The sequence below is a fragment of the Phyllobates terribilis genome, unplaced genomic scaffold (assembly GCF_046119375.1).
Source record: "Phyllobates terribilis strain yellow unplaced genomic scaffold, ASM4611937v1 Scaffold_11__3_contigs__length_659146591, whole genome shotgun sequence".
NCBI lineage: Eukaryota > Metazoa > Chordata > Amphibia > Anura > Dendrobatidae > Phyllobates > Phyllobates terribilis.
In genome coordinates, this window is record NW_027362771.1 from 108,613,064 (window position 1) to 108,632,467 (window position 19,404).

General features: G+C 43.9%; 1 protein-coding gene across 2 annotated transcripts in view; it reads right to left on the reverse strand.

The window, feature by feature from the left end:
- Positions 1-1,432, reverse strand: part of CCDC87 (coiled-coil domain containing 87) — a 90,219-nt gene extending 88,787 nt beyond the window's left edge. Inside the window, exon 1 of one of the 2 annotated variants that reach the window (XM_073651446.1) lies at positions 1,330-1,432. The gene's annotated coding sequence lies outside the window, so the exon portion shown is untranslated. Of the gene's footprint in view, positions 1-1,237 lie in introns of both variants that reach the window. The other variant, XM_073651447.1, reaches the window with a different exon arrangement.
- Positions 1,433-19,404: the final 17,972 nt, after the last annotated feature.

The following is a 19,404-nucleotide window of genomic DNA, read 5'->3' on the forward strand; positions in this document are numbered from 1 at the left end:
TGTAACTGTAAAGGGCCCATGTATTTCTTCTATTGTCTGTGTCCACTCCTGATCTAAGGGGCACTTGTCACTGGTACAGGAGTGCGGAAGGCACCCAGCGTCAAGTTAGGCTATCTCCACATATCTTAATTAATTTTCCAAAAATTTTGGCCAATACGCAATGTTATAGCAAAGTGTGGAGATAGCCTGAGAAACCCTCATCGCTCTGTCCTCCTGTACAAGGTAAGCCATGGGAGTGATGAAGATAATGGCGACTCCAAGATTTTGAACCACAGAGAAAGGAGTTGATTGTAAATATGCCAGTGTCTGCTTTTGTATGGGTGTCTAAAGGTATGGATTAAGGTTTGTGCATTTATATGGATGTGTGTCCTTAAACTCTTAAAATGCACCAATTTATCATAGTAGTTCATACTGTTTGATAAATGTGGTGTATCTTTAGACTGTCTGGGCTAAGTTTACTTCTTGGCAAAAATTTGCACCCAAATTTTGGAGCATTTTTTTCTGCATGGTGTTGCATGTTAGGCCATGTGCCCTTTTCACTAAGCCCCCCTTTGTTGGATAAGGTGCAGAAAGTGGCAAAAAGATGTAATATATATGGTGCAAGTTATAAAAGAGATTTTTGGGGGGCAGCATTTAACTAAGATGTGCTAATTTTGAAAAACAAAATACATTTGGAAAAGTGCAAGCTAGTTTTCAAAAAATGACACATAAAAGCATAATGTGGTAAAGCATCGAGACTAGGGCTTAATGTGCCAGTCTTGATTAAAAGTCCGCTCGAGCAGCTTTCTGAATGAGTCAGAATCATTTGTGCAATAATTTAAGGCCCTTTCTGGTATAAATTTTAGTGAATCTGTTGGGCATCTATCGCCCACACACCCACTGTAAAAAATAGGAGCCCTCTACCTCTGCCTATTCCACATAGCAAAAAAATGTACAGCAATGAAGAACATGATGGCTAATTGGGGCCTATGAATACATTTAACGTCGCTTATGGGTCTTTTTGACATGTATACCATCTGCGGCAGTGTGGAGGTCTATGGTGGCAAGCACGCGCCGGTCAGTGGCCACCTTGGATGCCAAGCATGTATTTAGAGAGCCACCCCAAATATATCATAGGGCAAACCTAAAAATAATCCCAATTTCCAGACTCATTAATCAGGTCCAAAATACAGAGACAGCACGGCTTCCCCCCACCACACTCGGGAAGTCCCTGCTTTGTGCCGCCGTCCCTCGTTACCTGTAATAAACGAGCTATGGGAGGATGTCAGTATGGCACATAACGCTCCCTCACTCGGTGACGCTCCGGTACGGAGCCGTTCATACACGTACCTGCGGTTTTGTGCGGGAAGCCCTGTGTACGCTGCAGGATGGGGCAGAGCTGCCGTCCAGACTAGTCTGGGGCTTGTTGCTATGAGACGCCTAACACAGCGCTGAGGAGGAGGAGGGTGACTAGTGACCGGCACAGCGCTATACCGGGGGCCCCCGAGTGGGAGCTGTCACTAATGAGGCCAAAGAGTGGGAACTGTCACTAACGAGGCCCCCGAGTGGGAACTGACACTCATGAGGGCACACGAGTGGGAACTGTCACTCATGACGACGTTGTCCACACAACAGGAGCGGACCGTGTGCCCAGAACAGCAGTAGCTGGCCATAGTTATCTATCGTGAGGTGACTGACATTGCGAGGTCACTGGGGGCCACTAAGCCACACCGGCCACTAGCCCAGTCTTATTCTCTCCCAGAGATGTCACTAGCAATGCCTCGGACACGTTGACCGCAGTGTGGCAGGAGCTATTTGTACTGAAGACACCATATAACCTGGAATCAGCCTCCAGTGCAGCTGCATTATTCAGGAAGACAAGAAGTCACCCACAAGACAAACCTATTAGTTTGTTAAAAACACCAAATAAGAAAAAAAAAATGTAGGACAGTGTGACGTTCACAGTATTTCCATATGTAGTGATGAGGGTCCGACCCTTAATAAGCAATGGCTGCGTAGAGGTGGGCGCAGGGGGTCTCACCTGGGCATAGTTGGGAAAACAGGCCAGATTGGTGGGTGGATTAGCAGGTGGCGTTAGGCCTCATTCCCAGGCGTCCATCATTTTTCTTCCACATAAAAATACCGTTAATCATCAGCATTTTTGATCAGTGTTTCATCAGTGTTCGGTCAGTGTGAGCTTTTACCATCAGTGTTTGCTCAGTGTCAGCTTTTACCATCAGTGTTTCATCAGTGTTTGCTCAGTGTCAGCTTTTACCATCAGTGTTTCATCAGTGTTTGCTCAGTGTCAGCTTTTACCATTAGTGTTTCATCAGTGTTTGCTCAGTGTCAGTTTTTACCATCAGTGTTTCATCAGTGTTTGCTCAGTGTCAGCTTTTACCATCAGTGTTTCATCACTGATTTTCTCGTATAAAAAAATAAATGACAAAACGTCTATCTATTACAATGTTAATCACAGACAGCACCCTGGCTGACATTGTTAGCTGTCAGTGATTATTCACGGACCCTCAGACTTGTATGGGTGATTTGGTTCCTTGACTTGGATCAAAAACAGGCATGTCTTTTTTTTATTGCGGACCGAGTTAAAAAAACAAGGACATGTGAACTGCCCCATAGTCTACAATTGGCACATATTTCATCTGTGAAAATGACAGATCGAACACGTAACCTGAAGAACAGCTGTCTGAATGAGGTTCTCATATATTGCTAGACGGTCCATGTTTCATGGACACCTGAATTCGCCTTTAGGGCTCATTCACCTGTTGGTTTCTTGTGTTATTTGTATTTTTCATGGCTATCACTCTTACCTATAATTGGAAATGAGGCAGTTCACATGTTCATGATTTTTCACAGACATGATCATGATTTTTCGCAGATTTTTCATGGTCCATGCAAAATCGTGAAGGCATATCCAATATTGATCTGAAAGAGAACCTGTCATCAGGATTATCCATGTTAAACTTAAGATATGGCCATACTGAGGCTGTCATACTGATTTAACCCCTTAACGACCAATGATATAATGAGAAGGTGTCAGTTCCCGCATCCCATCATGGATTTAAACTGTCACTATTGTGAAAACACAATAGTGACAGCTCCATGCCGGCAGCAGTCTCCGACAGCTGACTGACACGACTAGAGAAGCGGAGACCAATTACAGTGGTCCCTGCTCTCTGATCGCGGTGATTGCTCAGTCAATCTGACTAATCAATCACAACACTTCCCTGCACGATCAAAGCTGGGAGCTCAGCTTAGCTGACAGCTAACAACCAAGGCTGATTAACCCTCCAGATGCCACGATCTATAGCGATCGCGATTATTGTAGTATTATTCAGTTGCAATGTGGTGTGGTTATGGTGTGGCGGTATTTGTCCCTTGTGTGTGGTATTATTCAGTCACCACGTTTGGGTAATATGTGGTCTGGTCATGGTGATGTGGTATTTCTCCCTTGTATGTGGCATTTTTCGGTCACTATGTGGTGGTAATATGTGGTCCGGCCATGGTGTGATGGTATTTGTTCCTTGCATGTGGTATTATTTGGTCACCATTTGGTGGTAATATGTACTCCAGTCATGGTGTGGTGGTATTTTCCCTTGTATGTGGTATTATTCGGTCGCTATGTGGTGATAATATATTGTCCGGTGATGGTGTGGTGGTATTTCTCCCTTGTATGTGGTATTATTCAATCATTATGTGGTGGTGATATGTGGTCTGGTGACATTGTGGCTTTATTTCTCCCTTGTATGTGGTATTATTCAATCATTATGTGGTGGTGATATGTGGTCTGGTGACATTGTGGCTTTATTTCTCCCTTGTATGTGATATTATTGGTACATGTACGGCACATATCGGGTCTCTCGCTTTCAGCGCCGGAGCCTGCACCTTTCCAGGAACATGACAGCTGATCTGATTAGCTGTCATGTGCCCCTAACAGCCGCGGGTGGAATCACGATCCACCCGCACCTGTTAACATGTCTGTTAACAGACGGCGGCATTTAACATGGCGCCCGTGTCACATGACCGCTGGTCGACGATGGGTTGGCATGACAACCCGAGTTCTGCAGGAGACCCTTGCGGTTGTCATTGCCGGAGGTGTGCAGTGAGCATTTCTGCTACACACAGGCGATCTGATTATCGCAGCTTCTAGTCTCTCATGGAGACTATTGAAGCTAGTGTAAAGTAAAAAAAATGTTTTTAAAAATATTTAAAAAATATAAAAGTTTAAATCACCCCCCTTTCGCCCCATTCAAAATAAAATCAAATATACACATTTGGTATCACCGCATTAAGAATCTATCAATATATAATAAGAATTGATCCGATTGATAAACGGCGTAATGAGAAAAAAATCAAAACGCCAGAATTAATTTTTTTTGGTCGCCGCAACATTGCAATAAAATGCAATAACAGGCTATCAAAATATTGTACTTACCCTAAAATGGTATCAATAAAAACGTCAGCTCAGCGCATACAAAAAAAGCCCTCACCCGGCCCCAGATCTAGAAAAATGGAGACGCTATGGGTCTCGGAAAATGGCACCTTTTTTTTTTTTTTTTAAACAAACTTTGGAATTTTTTTTCACCACTTAAATAAAAACGAACCTATACATGTTTGGTATATACAAACTCGTAATGCCCTGGAGAATAATAATAATGGCAGGTCAGTTGTAGCATTTAGTGAACATGGTACAAAAAAAACAACAACTGTGGAATTGCACTTTTTTTGCAATATCACCGCACTTGGAATTTTTTCCCCATTTTCCAGTACACTATGTGGTAAAACCAATGATGGCGTTTAAACGTACAACTTGTCCCACAAAAAAATAAGCCCTCACATGGCCATATTGAATGAGAAATAAAAAAGTGATGGCTCTGGGAAGAAGGGGAGCAAAAAAACGAAAGCCGCAAAAACGGAAAATGGGCCAGGGGTAAAGGGGTTAATTAAATATTTGGATGTTTAACCCCTCCCTGTCATGTGACTATTACACAGTAGCAAATATGCACTTACAGAGGTTCTCCTGTGAAAACAAGTATACACCTTTTCTAAGGCCAAAACCAGGAGTGGGTGAAACATGCAGAAGTGGTGCACGTCTGTCTATTATACTTTTCCTCTGGTTGTAAAAAAGTAAAGAAAACAATTAAAAAAATTATTTAACAACCCCACCCCCAAAAATAAAGAACAAAAAATATTACACCAATAAATATACACATTTATGTAAAAACAAAAATAAGCTAATAAAGTGCTGTAGCACCCTGAGGATTCGGCTGCTACAGGGGTATTACACCTCAAGCCAGAGGTGTGGTATTCCACTCCCGGGTAAGGATGGAGTGTGGAACTGAGCTCAGTTAGCTGCATGCACTACACACATCCCATTTCCGAGGAACAGACCGACGGTACTCCCACTAGAGAAATGTGCAGGTACGACAGTGTCTGTTCCTGGCTGGAGTGGGAGGGGGGTGGAACATCCCAGTAGTGTAGGGGCAGATAGGGGGAGCAGTCTGGGTAGTGCTAGGAGCTCATTGGGTGCTGGTCACCTGAGCTCACACATAGAGGGAGTATATAAGGTGGGCACCATCTTAGATCAGGGTCTTTGCAGAGGAGTCTTTTGCAGAAGGCTGGTCAGTCTGTCAGTCTTTTGCAGAGCAGTGGAGGAAAGCAGAGGAGCAGAGCAGCCCCAAGGCCAAGAGTGAGAGAGGAGAAAGAAAGACCCAGAGGGGGAGAAAGAAGGAACTCCAAGAGCCCAAATTAGACCAGAGGGTGAAGAGTTGGCAACAGGGTACCGGATCCCAAGCTGGCAGAGGCTACAGCACACCTTAGCCAGGAACCGGAGGCCGTGGGCAGAATCTGCCACGGCCACCCACTATATCCACCCGGAAGGCAGACCACGCATAGGGTCAGGGAACCCAGAGACAAGGGTTCACCAACAAGAGGCCCGAGGGAGCCGGACTTAGGTGGATCCCTGGTGGGGAAGGCCAGAGACGAGGACAGGACAGAAAGGGAGCTCAGAACCACGCTCCAGAACTACTTGGGGGTTGGCCGAGTCCAGGACCTGGTGGACGCAGCACGGCTCGGGTGGTCACTTAAGGCCGGAGTGACCGGTACAAGAACAGCAGTAAGTAAACAAACCCTGAACTGCACAGCCCGACTCTGACTCTCATTACCATCCTCACTGCACCTCCACAACCACCATCCTCTGCACCTGACCCCCTGAGGCTATACCCCTCCCGTTGGGGGTTATACTACCTGGGCTGCACAAACACCATCAGCCTCAGCGGACCCTGCTGCAGCGGCGGCCGTAGTGACCGCAATTCAACGGGTGGCGTAGTCGACATAAAGAACTTTAGTAACATCAGTAAGGACTGCCACACACTGAGCTTGACACCCTGGGCACGGACCGGGTCACAGCCACTCGGAGACTACAACCCCCATCTGATCCGGCTCCGGGTATCCCTAACAACACTGGCCCAGGGGGCGCGTCAGTGCACATAGGTATTGCCGATTACAGAACAATCTGATCTATAAAACTCACACTTTTTAACCCCTACAGTGAGCACCGTACAAAAATAAAAAACTTTTTCATCAAACTACTGAAAAAAAAGTGGAATAAAACGCAACCAAAAAGACGAATGTATGGCATCTTGTCCTGCAAAAAAACAATACAGCTCCATGAGCGGAAAAATAAAAAAAGTTATAGCTCTTAGAATACAGCGATGCAAAAACAATATTTTTTTAAATAAAATTGTTTTTATTTTGTAGAAGCAGCAAAACATAAAAAACAAATATATAAATGTGATATCACTGTAATCGTACTGACCGGAAGAATATTACTACCTTATCAATTTTACCACATGGTGAACAGTAAAAACACCCCAAATTTTTTTTCTAAATTGCTGTTTTTTGGTCATTCTGCCTTCTAAAAATCAAAATAGAAAGCGATCAAAAATGTTATGTGCCCCAAAAATGGTACCAATAAAAACTCCAACTCATCCTGCAAAAAACAAGCCCTCACATGACTCTGTCGGCCGAAATATAGAAAAATTATAGCTCTAAAAAAATATGGCAATGTAAAACAAATTTTTGTTGCAAAACAAAGTGTTTTTTAGTGTGTGATAGCAGCCAAACATAAAAACTCGATAGAAATCTGGCATCGCTGTAATCACTCCGACCTGAAGAATAAAGTCGTCTAATCACTTATACTGCACGAAAAACCGCGTAAAAAATAAAATAAAATAAAACCAATTATTGACCTGCTGTTGATTTGTTCATTCTGCCTCCCAAAGATCGCAGTATGGCTCGGCGAACATTTATCCTGCGCTGAGTGCTTACATTGGGGTTTCCGTGTTAATCTCTGAATTTCCGTGATTCAGACGGTACATATGGTGCAAGATTCCCTATAATGAGATAGATGGAGGCACTATGGATGCAGTCTGCCCTGTGATCTAGCAGTGTCTATTTAGGAGTGCATAAAAGCGAGGTCAACCACAGTTTTGTGCACCTCAGAAAAGAAGTACACAGCTTATTTTCAGATAGAAGCCACACAGCGTCTAGAGTAACTCTGCCTTCTCATTAGTGAATGTATCCCTCGGGGTTTCATCCGAATCACATAATTTTTAGATTTAGATGGAAAGCCCAATGTAAGTGCTCAGCTTTGAACACAGGATAAATGTGAACTGATCCAAAATGTTTTGGAATCCATAGTGTCACCATTAAAGACTTCTACTCTACCCACAAAAAAACAAGTCCCCACTCATGTCTGTCACCTGTTAACAGAAATATAGGGGGTGTCCACATTACTGGTAGCACAAAGGCTCTGGATAAGTGACATGACTCCCACCAAAACAAATCCAGAGAAATCTGCGCTTCCAAATCCAAAAGCCCCCTCCTCCTGAGCCCCACAGTGTGCCTAAACCACAGTTAGCGTCCAAATGTTTGGCATTATAGTAGTGATGAGAGTCCACTTAATTCATGGGGTGCGCATGTCTCCAGAAGCACGAGCTGGGCACTACAATGTACTAGGCACACAATGGCATATTTGCATTTTCACTCTGCAACATCTATTGCTGCTCGTTTCTGGAAAACACCCATGGAGTCAAAATCACCACTACACCCATACATGAATTCCCAGAGGGGTGTAATTCCCAAATTGGGGTAAACTAAGGGAGGTTTCTGCTCTACTAGCACTTAGGGGCACTGCAAATGGAGTCTGCAAACTATTCTAGGAAAATCTGCGCTCCAAAAGTCAAATAGAGCTCCTTCCCTCTCGAGTCTCGTTGTGTAGCCAAACAGTACTGTACAGCCACATATGGGGTATTGCCACTTTCACAAGAAATTGTGTAACAAATTATTTGGTCATTTTTACCTATTTTCCCTTGCGAAAATGTAAAATCTGGGGCTAAACCAACATTTTAGTGGTAAAAATTTAATTATTTTTTCTTCACTGCCCAATGGTATAACATTTTGTGAAACACATGTGGTGCCAATATGATTTACTGCACTCTAGCTTATTTCATTAAGAAGTGAAATTTGTAAAGGGGTCACTTATGGGGGTCCTGCTGGTCCTGACACTTCAGAGGCTCTGCCAATGTGATAGCACCTGCAAACCATTCCAGGCAATATGGCTCTCTTTCCCTTCTGCGCTTATCACTGTGCCTGAAAAGTAGTATCCTCCCACATATGGGATATTGCTGTACTCAGGAGAAATTGAGTAACAAATGTTAATGTCCATTTTCTCCTATTAGCCCTTTTGACAATTAAAAACTTGGGGCTAAAACAGTTTAGTGGAAAAATTTAATTTTTCATTTTCACAGCCCAATGTTAAACAATTCTGTGAAATACCTGCGGGTTTAAAATGCTCACTACACCCCTACAGGAATTCTTCGAGAGGTTTAGTTTCCAAAATGGGGTCACTTGTTGGGGTTTCTAATTTTTAGGCACATCAGGGGCCCTGCAAATGCGACATGGTGTCCGCTATTTATTCCAGCCATTTTTGCGCTTCTAAAGTCAATTAGTGCTCCTTCCTTTCCGAGCCCTGCCATGTACCCAAAAAGTAGTTTTCCACCACATATGGGCTATCGGCGTACTCAGGAGAAATTGCACAACAAATTGGGTGGCCCATGTTCTCCTGTTATCCATTGTGAAAATTTTAAATTTGGGGCTAGAGCAACTTTTTTGTGGCAAAAATCTTAATTTTCATTTTCATGGCTCAACGTTCTCAAATTATGTGAAGCACCTGGGGGTTCAAGGTTCTCGCCACACCTCTAGATAAATTCCCTGAGGGGTGTAGTTTCCAAAATGGGGTAATTTGTGGGGGGTTTCCACTGTTTAGGCACATCATGGGCTCTACAAACACGAAATAGTATCCGCTATCTATTCCAGACAATTTTGCGCTCACAAAGTCAAATGGTGCTCCTTCCCTTCTGAGCTCTGCCATGCGCCCAAACAGGAGTTTTCCTCCACATATGGGGTATCAGCGTACTCGGGAGAAATTGCACAACAAACTGGGCAGTCCATTTTCTCCTGTTACCCTTGTGAACATGTGGGTCTAAAACAACATCTTTGTGGGAAAAATGTATTTTTCATTTTCACGGCTCAACAATATCAAATTCTGTGAAGCACCTGTAGGTTCAAAGTGCTCACCACACCTCGAGGTGTAGTTTCCAAAATGTAATCATTTCGTTGGGGTTTTCTACTGTTTACGCACATCAGGGGCTCTTCAAATGTGACATGGCATCCGATATCTATTCCAGCCATTTTTTCGCTTCTAAAGTCAAATAGTGCTCCTTCTCTTCTGAGCCCTGCCATGTACCCAAACAGTAGTTTTCCACCACATATGGGCTATCGGCGTACTCAGGAGAAATTGCACAACAAAGCTTGGGGTCCATTTTCTCCAGTTATCCTTGTGAAAATTAAGAATTTGAGGCTAAAACAACATTTTTGTGGGAAAATGTAATATTTTCATGTTTTTCCTTCCACATTGCTTCAATTCCTATGAAGCACCTAAAGGGTTAATAAACTTCTTGAATGTGGTTTTAAGCAGTTTCAGGGGTGCAGTTTTTAAAATGGTGTCACTTTTGGGCATTTTCTGGCACATCAAACGTGATGTGGTCCCTAAAAAAATGGGTTTGTGAATTTTGTTGGAAAAATGAGAAAATGCTGATCAACTTTTAACCCTTCTGAGCTCCTAACAAAAAAAAATTTGCTGATGTCAAGTAGACATTTGGTAAATGTTATCTATTTTGTGTGAAATAATTCTCTGATTGAAGGGCATTAAAACTAAAAGTTTGAAAATTGCAAAATTTTCGCCAAATTTCCAATATTTTCACAAATGTACACAAAAAATATTGGCCTATTTTTTCCACTACCATAAAGTACAATGTGTCATGAAAAAGCAGTCTCAGAATCAGTGCGATACGTTGAAGCATTCCAGAGTTATTACCACATAACGTGACAGTGGTCAGAACTGGAAAATTTAGACTGATCAGGATCAGGAAGGTGAAAACAGGCTTCAGATCAAAGGAGTTAAAGGGATAATAGATACCTCCAGTGTAGAAATATGGAGCCTATTTAAATCATCATTAGAAGATTTAGCTTCCTATTCTCTTCGTGCATCGGGGCGGAACTGTGGGTAGATTCTTCGGCTCTACCATAGCCTCCGCTGCCTCTGGTATCTTTATCTTCTTCCTGATTTAAGTTTTGCTCTAGCGCTGTCCTAGCTGCGGTCAGCACTTACGCCGATTGATCTTGTAGCGGGTTTCAGGAAAATGGAGTAGGTGAACATACTCTTACACATTGCATGTTTGGCGCCCCTGAGGGTTCGGTCACCACAGAGGTGTTGCATCTCAGCCAGAGATGTGGCATCTCACTCTCAGGTAAGGAAGGAGTACAGCTCAGGACCCTAACACCTGCATCCAACACGTCCACTTCAGCAGGGCAGGGCGAGATTGCTCCTAAGGGAGAGCACAGTCCCTGGTTCCTGGCTGGAGTGGAGGGGAACCTAGAGAGGGGGAACCATGTAGTGGGTGTGGGTGGAGGAAGTAACTTAGGGGAGCACATGAGAAGGAAGGTATAAAAGGAGGAGTCATCTTAGATCAGGGTGTTCAGTCAGAGGAGGAAAGTGAGGGGAGCAGAGGCTCTGCAGGAGCTCTGCTCCAGAGGCGGGCCTAGCCAGTGAGGCCCAAGGCTGAGGAGAAGGAGAGAAGAGAGGAGAGGGAGCAGGAGAAAGGGTCCTTTCTTGAATCCTGGAGCCTAGGAGTACGGGCCGTGCAGAAGGCCACCCGTACGCCCGCATCTGCCAGGCGGTGGAGGGGTCAGGCCACACAAAGGGAACCGGTCCCTCAACTAGCAGAGGACTTTATGCCCAACTAGAAACCAGAGGCTGCAGCACTTTATGTCCTGTAGCCACAAGTCCACGCCAGTCTCACCGAGAAGGTAGCCATATAGGACCCAGGGGACGGAACAGACGTCGCCCGCCAAGGCCCGCGGGTACCGGATTGGAGACACTAGGTGTGAGGTGCAGGAAGAAGGCCAGAGAGCGAAGACACACAGAAGGGGGTCCTGCTAAGTACTCAAGACTTATCTTGGGGTAGACTGAACCCCTCCCTGAGTAAACACAGGACGACAAGGGCAGTTACATGGATCCCTGTAATCTGGACTGCAACAACTGTGAGTAAAGACCCTGGGACTGCACTATCTTGTCTCTGTGTTTCTTGCTGCGCCATCAACCCCTGCACTACAATGCTCAGCACAACCTGCAACATCTACACTGCCCTGGAGCTAGCTCTTCCTGTGGAGAGCCACACCATCCCTGCTGCAGTAACATCAGCTTCAGAGGACTGCTTTGCAGCGGCGGCTCCCTTTAGCCGCATTCCACAGGTGGCGTCACAAACTCTATAAAAACGCTATAAATCCCCTATCCATAACCCCTTTTATTGACCGCCCTGGGTCACGGACTGGGTCACCGCCACTGTGACATTCCCCAGCATCAACCGGCCCGGCACCAGGTACCCCACGGCCCAGGGGGCGCGTCACATGTATACCAACTTATACTCCAGTTCATTTCTTTTGCATTTGTATGGACCCTTGTCATCTGTGCTGCCAGAAAAAAAAGGACATGTCTCCGTGTGTTTTGCACGGACACATGGTCCTTGGAAAAATACTGACATGTGCATAGCCCATAGATTATAATGGGTATGTGCGGTACCCGTGAAAAAAACTGATGACACGTACTGGAAACACAGATGTGTGAAGGAGGCCCAACATTGGGGGTGCGAAGAATATTGGAGATATAATTCCACGTCAATCATTGGTGTCCTATTTAGCATGTTATTATAAAAACCCCTTCATTGTGCAGTTGTACCAGAACAGCTAGCAGCAGCGGGAAGGGGGGGAACAAGAGTCAAAAGACTGAGTGACAGATATGTCTGATGCATGCAGTCCACTTCGAACAGGGGGGCTCACGTCAAATAACGTGCTGTGAGGGACCTAGGAGTCCGCTGGAAGCTCAGGCCCCCATGAGGCCCAGCACACACATAGTCATACATCGCACCGGTAACCTACCACTATTGTGTTTGATATGTATCTGACCATTATATATTTATAACCTTTGTGTATACAGAGTATTGTTTAGTGTGCCCTTAAGGCGATTAAATATATAATTTAACCTTGGGGCTGCTCTTTTATCTCGGTCCACGAATCCAAACGTCCATTGCTCGGTTTAATTTTCCATGCTATTGGGGCTGGTTTCTGGCCCAATGTAATACCCATTAACGGACCAGGCTTATATCGAACTAGGAACTGGTGGCGTCTCTGATAAGGTTCTGTTTCACTGGGGCTAGTGAAAGGGGCCTCTCAGCCTGTCAGGGGTATGAGCGAGTGTGGTGCCACATCAGTGACTCTCACTCCCTGTGCTTTCCTGGGCCCGTGTGAATAGGGGGTGTCTGTGTAAAACCTGTACCAAATTTCAGCCACAAATCTCTTCACAGTACAATTATCACGCTTAAGTTTTCGTGAAATATCTAATGTTTTCATACCAAGGCATTGCACTATTTGACACTTTTCTGCAGCAGCGTGATACTTTTTCTTTCCCATATTGCATGAAACTTGTGGCATGCTTAGTAATGTGGAACATCCTTCTTAAGTAGTTTTCCTTTAATTGGGCTCACCTGGCAAACTAATTATCATATGTGTTTGAGATGGACTTCAATGATCCATAGAGCCCTGAGACACAAGACCATGTATAAGTTTATTTGAAAAAATAAATTACATGTTTATGACACAAATCCAATTTGTATAATAATTTGGAATGCAATGTATATACATATTGATGGGTGTTGTAGTGTTTCAGTATACTTTTTGTATTCTCAGATTCAGTATATTTCAACTGCGCATTGAACAACAAAATTTCTCAGCTTTGATTTCACATTTTAGTTTCTCTGATTGCTACTGCCAAGTAATAAATTTAAAGGGGTTGTACGCTTTCCTAAAACTTTTACCCATAGGCTCAGGTCCACGCTAAAAAAAACAAGAGTTTAATTTACCCTCTCCACGTCCAGCACTGCGTTCTTCACCACTGACCCAGTCTCTATTGATTGGCAACAGTCATATGTAGAACACTGCAGCTAGTCACTCAGCTTAGTGACTCAGCAGATGTAGATAACACAAGGCATTGAGCTCAGTGATTAGCTGCAGCACTGTCAACATTACGTCACCCCTGCTGTCGATCAAAGGCTTTTGCAGCAACACATATACAGTTAGGTCCATATATATTTGGACAGAGACAACATTTTTCGAATTTTGGTTCTAGACATTACCACAATGAATTTTAAACAAAACAATTCAGATGCAGTTGAAGTTCAGACTTTCAGCTTTCATTTGAGGGTATCCACATTAAAATTGGATGAAGGGTTTATGAATTTCAGCTCCTTAACATGTGCCACCCTGTTTTTAAAGGGACCAAAAGTAATTGGACAGATTAAATAATTGTAAATAAAATGTTCATTTCTAGTACTTGGTTGAAAACCAATGACTGCCTGAAGTCTTGAACTCATGGACATCACCAGACGCTGTGTTTCCTCCTTTTTGATGCTCTGCCAGGCCTTCACTGCGGTGGTTTTCAGTTGCTGTTTGTTTGTGGGCCTTTCTGTCTGAAGTTTAGTCTTTAATAAGTGAAATGCATGCTCAATTGGGTTGAGATCAGGTGACTGACTTGGCCATTCAAGAATATTCCACTTCTTTGCTTTAATAAACTCCTGGGTTGCTTTGGCTTAATGTTTTGGGTCATTGTCCATCTGTAGTATGAAACGACGACCAATCAGTTTGGCTGCATTTGGCTGGATCTGAGCACACAGTATGGCTCTGAATACATCAGAATTCATTTGGCTGCTTCTGTCCAGTGTCACATCATCAATAAACACTAGTGACCCAGTGCCACTGGCAGCCATGCATGCCCAAGCCATCACACTACCTCCGCCGTGTTTTAGAGATGATGTGGTATGCTTTGGATCATGAGCTGTACCACGCCCTCGCCATACTTTTCTCTTTCTATCATTCTGGTAGAGGTTGATCTTGGTTTCATCTGTCCAAAGAATGTTCTTCCAGAACTGTGCTGGCTTTTTTAGATGTTTTTTTAGCAAAGTCCAGTCTAGCCTTTTTATTCTTGATGCTTATGAGTGGCTTGCACCGTGCAGTGAACCCTCTGTATTTACTTTCATGCAGTCTTCTCTTTATGGTAGATTTGGATATTGATACGCCTACCTCCTGGAGAGTGTTGTTCACTTGGTTGGCTGTTGTGAAGGGGTTTCTCTTCACCATGGAGATTATTCTGCGATCATCCACCACTGTTGTCTTCCGTGGGCGCACAGGTCTTTTTGTATTGATGAGTTCACCAGTGCTTTCTTTCTTTCTCAGGATGTACCGAACTGTAGCTTTTGCCACTCCTAATATTGTAGCAATTTCTCGGATGGGTTTTTTCTGTTTTTGCAACTTAAGGATGGCTTGTTTCACCTGCATGGAGAGCTCATTTGACCGCATGTTTACTTCACAGGAAAACCTTCCAAATGCAAGCACCACACCTGAAATCAACTCCAGGCCTTTTATCTGCTTAATTAAGAATGACATAACAAAGGGATTGCCCACACCTGTCCATGAAATAGCCTTGGAGTCAATTGTCCAATTACTTTTGGTCCCTTTAAAAATAGGGTGGCACATGTTAAGAAGCTGAAACTACTAAACCCTTCATCCAATTGTAATGTGGATACCCTCAAATGAAATCTGAAAGTCTGAACTTCAACTGCATCTGAATTGTTTTGTTTAAAATTCATTGTGGTAATGTCTAGAACCAAAATTAGAAAAATGTTGTCTCTGTCCAAATATATATGGACCTAACTGTATAGCACTGGACCTAGGAAGGGTAAGTAACGCTCAGTTTGTTTGTTTTTTTTAGCTATATCTGAGCCTATGAGCAACAGTTTGTTGAAAAAGGACAACCCTCTAAGTCAGAATTCAATCAAGAACACTATACTTTTCACTGCAGTTTCTCCATAAATAGGAGTACATTGCATTTATAAATATATTCAAAATATTTAAATTCAACTTTCTGGGGGCAATGTACATCGTGCCATTCTGCATGTCCTCAATCATCACAATGCAGAAATGCTTGTTTGAGCCACAGTCCATAAAGGCATGGCTGTCTACCTCTTTAGAGAAGAGAGCACATCATTAGACAGCAGATCCATTCTCTCTTTCTAAGGCTGTGTGCCCACGATGCAGAAATGCTGCATATTTTTTACGCTTCTCCCTGGCAGGAAAGTTTTACATGTGTTTTTCCCGCCAGATAGAAGCGTTTGTCAAGCGTCTTTGCATGCATTTCCGCATGCGGGTTATCAAGCGCTTTTCCAAGTGATTTTAGCATCACTTGGAAAAGAGCTTGACAACTTGTTCACACTATATAAATAGATGCAACAGGCATGGATTTATAGTAGTGTGACCAAGTTACTTAAAAAAAAAAAAAAAAAAGAATAAGAATGGTAAAAAATAAAAAAATAAAGTTTATACTCACCTTCCGTTGTCCTCCCGGTGTTCTCTCCGCTGTGTCCGGTGTGTTGGGCGGCTCGCGCTGCTGTGAAGGACCTGCAGTGATGTCATTGAGCCATGTGATGGGTCACATGACTCAGTGACGTCATGGCAGGTCCTTCACAACAGCGTGAGCATTGCAAGAGACCGGACGGAGCAGACAAAACACCGGGAGGACATCAGAAGGTGAGTATAAACTTTATTTTTTATTTTAAATTCTTTTTTTTCACAGTTTCTATGGTACCCAGGTCTGGATGAGAGTCTCCTCTCCTCCAGACTTGGGTACCATCCGCACATAGAAATGCATAATATCCGTGTGTACAAATGTACAGACACGGATTATATGCGTCTCAATGCAAGTCAATGGCGGCGATTACGCCGTGCTTCCGCAAAATTAATGGACATGCTGCAGATTTTTGAGTGCAGCGTAAACGCTGCGGAAAAATCCGCAGCATGGGCATTGACATTGCGGATGTCATTTGGGACCATGGGGGACGGATTACCAAGCGTTTCTGCTGCGGAAATTCCGCAGCATAAACGCTTGGAAAACGCATAGTGGGCACACAGCCTAATACTGATTCTTGATATCAGTGCAGGTCTTGGAAGATACTTGTAAACCTTGTCGTGTGTTCAAAATCAGCAGCGTTGGAGCAGGGACTGTTAGTGCCAGATGCATAGAGGACTATTATCGTGGAGTGGTGACCACTATTTTTTTTGTATAGATTTGTAAATCTCCATATCCATCATTTACACAGTGCAAATATGGAACAAAGGGGCTTTTATTGGCCCAGTTGGGGTGTAACAAGAAGGCACAATGTCACAGTGTAATGATTTTTTCCTGATTGTTTACGGTAAAGTGGGCAAACCCTTCAAATGTCTTGGATGGAAGTATCTTTTTAAGCTTTATTGTAGCCCTTGGGAGTGGCAGAATCTGAGAATGTGGCCCTCCCACCAGAAAAAAGTTGTAAATGTACAGGCATATCCTAGTGCAGTCAATATCTAAGAACTGAAATTGACCATAGTAATTAGATAAGATCACTTTATTTTAAAATCTCCTCTGGGAAAAATTAAAGGGTTATTCTCAAAAGCAGAATGAATCCCCTATGCATAGGGACTCCAGTTTTGAATAGAGCAGATGCTCCATTCATCATCTACAAGACTGCTAGAGAAAGCTGAATGCAGTATTTGGATATTCATGGCAGTCTCATTGACAATGAATGGAGGCAAAAATGAGCATTGTGCACTTTTCTGCCACTGTATTTGTGACTGCAGAGGCCCGATCTCTGTATCGCTGGGAGTCACAGCAGTTGGATCCCCAGCAATCAGTAAGTTTTGCCCTAGTACCTAGCCTATGCTTAGGGGATAACTTGAGATTTTGAGAATAACCTTTTAGGCTAGGTTTCCACCATGAGTATTTGATGTTGCAGAATTTCTGCAGCATTTTTGCACCCATTATGTAAATTAGATTATTTTTTTTTTCATTGCATTTTTTGACTCTGCAGTTTTACCTTACATGCTCTTTTTACCTGCGAATTTTCTGCATCTAATGCAATTCTATGAGCAAAGAAAATCGGCACATAAAGGGACTGAAGTGAGAGGTCTGGCGTGGCGCACGCCACTCTTCAGACGCTCCTGATTCATGAAGAGGCGTGCACCTGTTCATGAATTGGGATCTTCTGGCTCCATCATGCCCTCTCATCAAGGCCAGCAAGAAAATCACCAGTCTTGATTACTCGGGGTCGGAACATAATCTGCTTCTCATAAGAGTTTACTACAACAATTTTTGTGCAGAAAGCCCAGTGTGCAGTTTACATTTTGACAGCACATTTGAGTTCTGAGTGTAAAGGGAGTTATCTGGGACTATTTTATCATGGTTTCATTGGGCTAAGAACGGGCAGTAAGGTAATTGATAACTGACGCAGAGTGATCATATACTGCTCCTGCTGACTATTCTACTGCTTCACGTCAATGGATCATCTCTTCCTGTTCTGGTCTGCTCTGTCAACAGGGCATGACTGCCAACGTCATGCAGTAATGTAGCGGAAAGCCAGTTGTCAATCAGTAGTCAAGCCCAGTCAATAGAGCAGAAGAGAAGTCGCTGCTCTGTCGACATGACCGTCAGTGGAAGCTGCAGTATCACCGGCAGGCGCAGTCTGTGACCGCTCTCAGCTGGCAGAGATTGGCACCGGGCACAACAGGCAGGTAGTTAGCAACTATCTGGTTCATGTAAGTGCTTATGTCTATAAGAAAAAAAAAAAAATAGTCCTGTATGATCCCTTTAAGGCTGGATTCAGACTAGCATATAAAATATCGTCTTGATTTTCACACAGTAACTGCTAGGGCAGGGGTCGCTGTCAGCACGGTCACATGACAAAGTCTCACTTGACCAGACTGGAACGGTTCCAGACCTCAAAGGACGTTTCATCCAGGTCAGATCTGTGGGCGACTACTTTTTCCTACCTTTTTATGATTAGGCAGGGTCATAGTGGCATTAAAGCATACACCCACAGAGCTGAACAAAATGGACCACATAGTTGAATAAAAAAATTAATGAAAACATTAGGCACCAGCAAATTCTGTGTCCCGTATCAAAGTTTTTTTTTTTTTTTTATGTACATTCTTGTTAATATGTACAAGAATATTCAGTTTATAACAGACAAAACTGGTGAACGGTTTTCTCTAAGGCATTGCTATATGTTGATATTTTTCCATTGTACACTAAACATTCCTCCTTTCTTGTGTAATTTTATTATGAAATGGTTCATGATTGTAATATGAAATTGACTCGCCATCTGGGCCGTGGGGCACGCGGAACCGGGCAATAGGGAGACGCTGGGAGTAGTAGTGGCGGCCCGGTCCCGCGGCTCAGGGTGGTCAGACAAATGGTAGTCTGCTACCGTACTTTAGATAATGTCAGACTACGCCACCCGTGGATTGCGGTTATTAGGAACCGCCGCTGCATGCAGACCGCTGGGGCTGATGAGGTGTGCAGCTGGGGTAGTGTGACTCCCCACGGGAAGAGTGCGGCCCCAGGGCAGTGTAGTGGATGGTGGGAGTGATGGTGGTGAGAGTCCCAGTACCGGTAGGGCCGGAGGAGCGAAAAAGCACACAGACAACGTACTGCAGTCCAGGGTCTTTACTCACGGTTAATATCCAAGTCACTTCAGCTGGCAATGACTGCCCAAGCCGTGCTGCGTCCACCAGGTGTGGGGCTCGGTCAACTCCCAGGCAGTTCAGGAATATGGCACAGGACCCCCTTCTTTCCTTTCTCTGGCCTGCCTCACCAGTGACCCACTTTTGTCCCAGCTGCCGCGGACCTGCGCAGGTAAACGTGGGCCC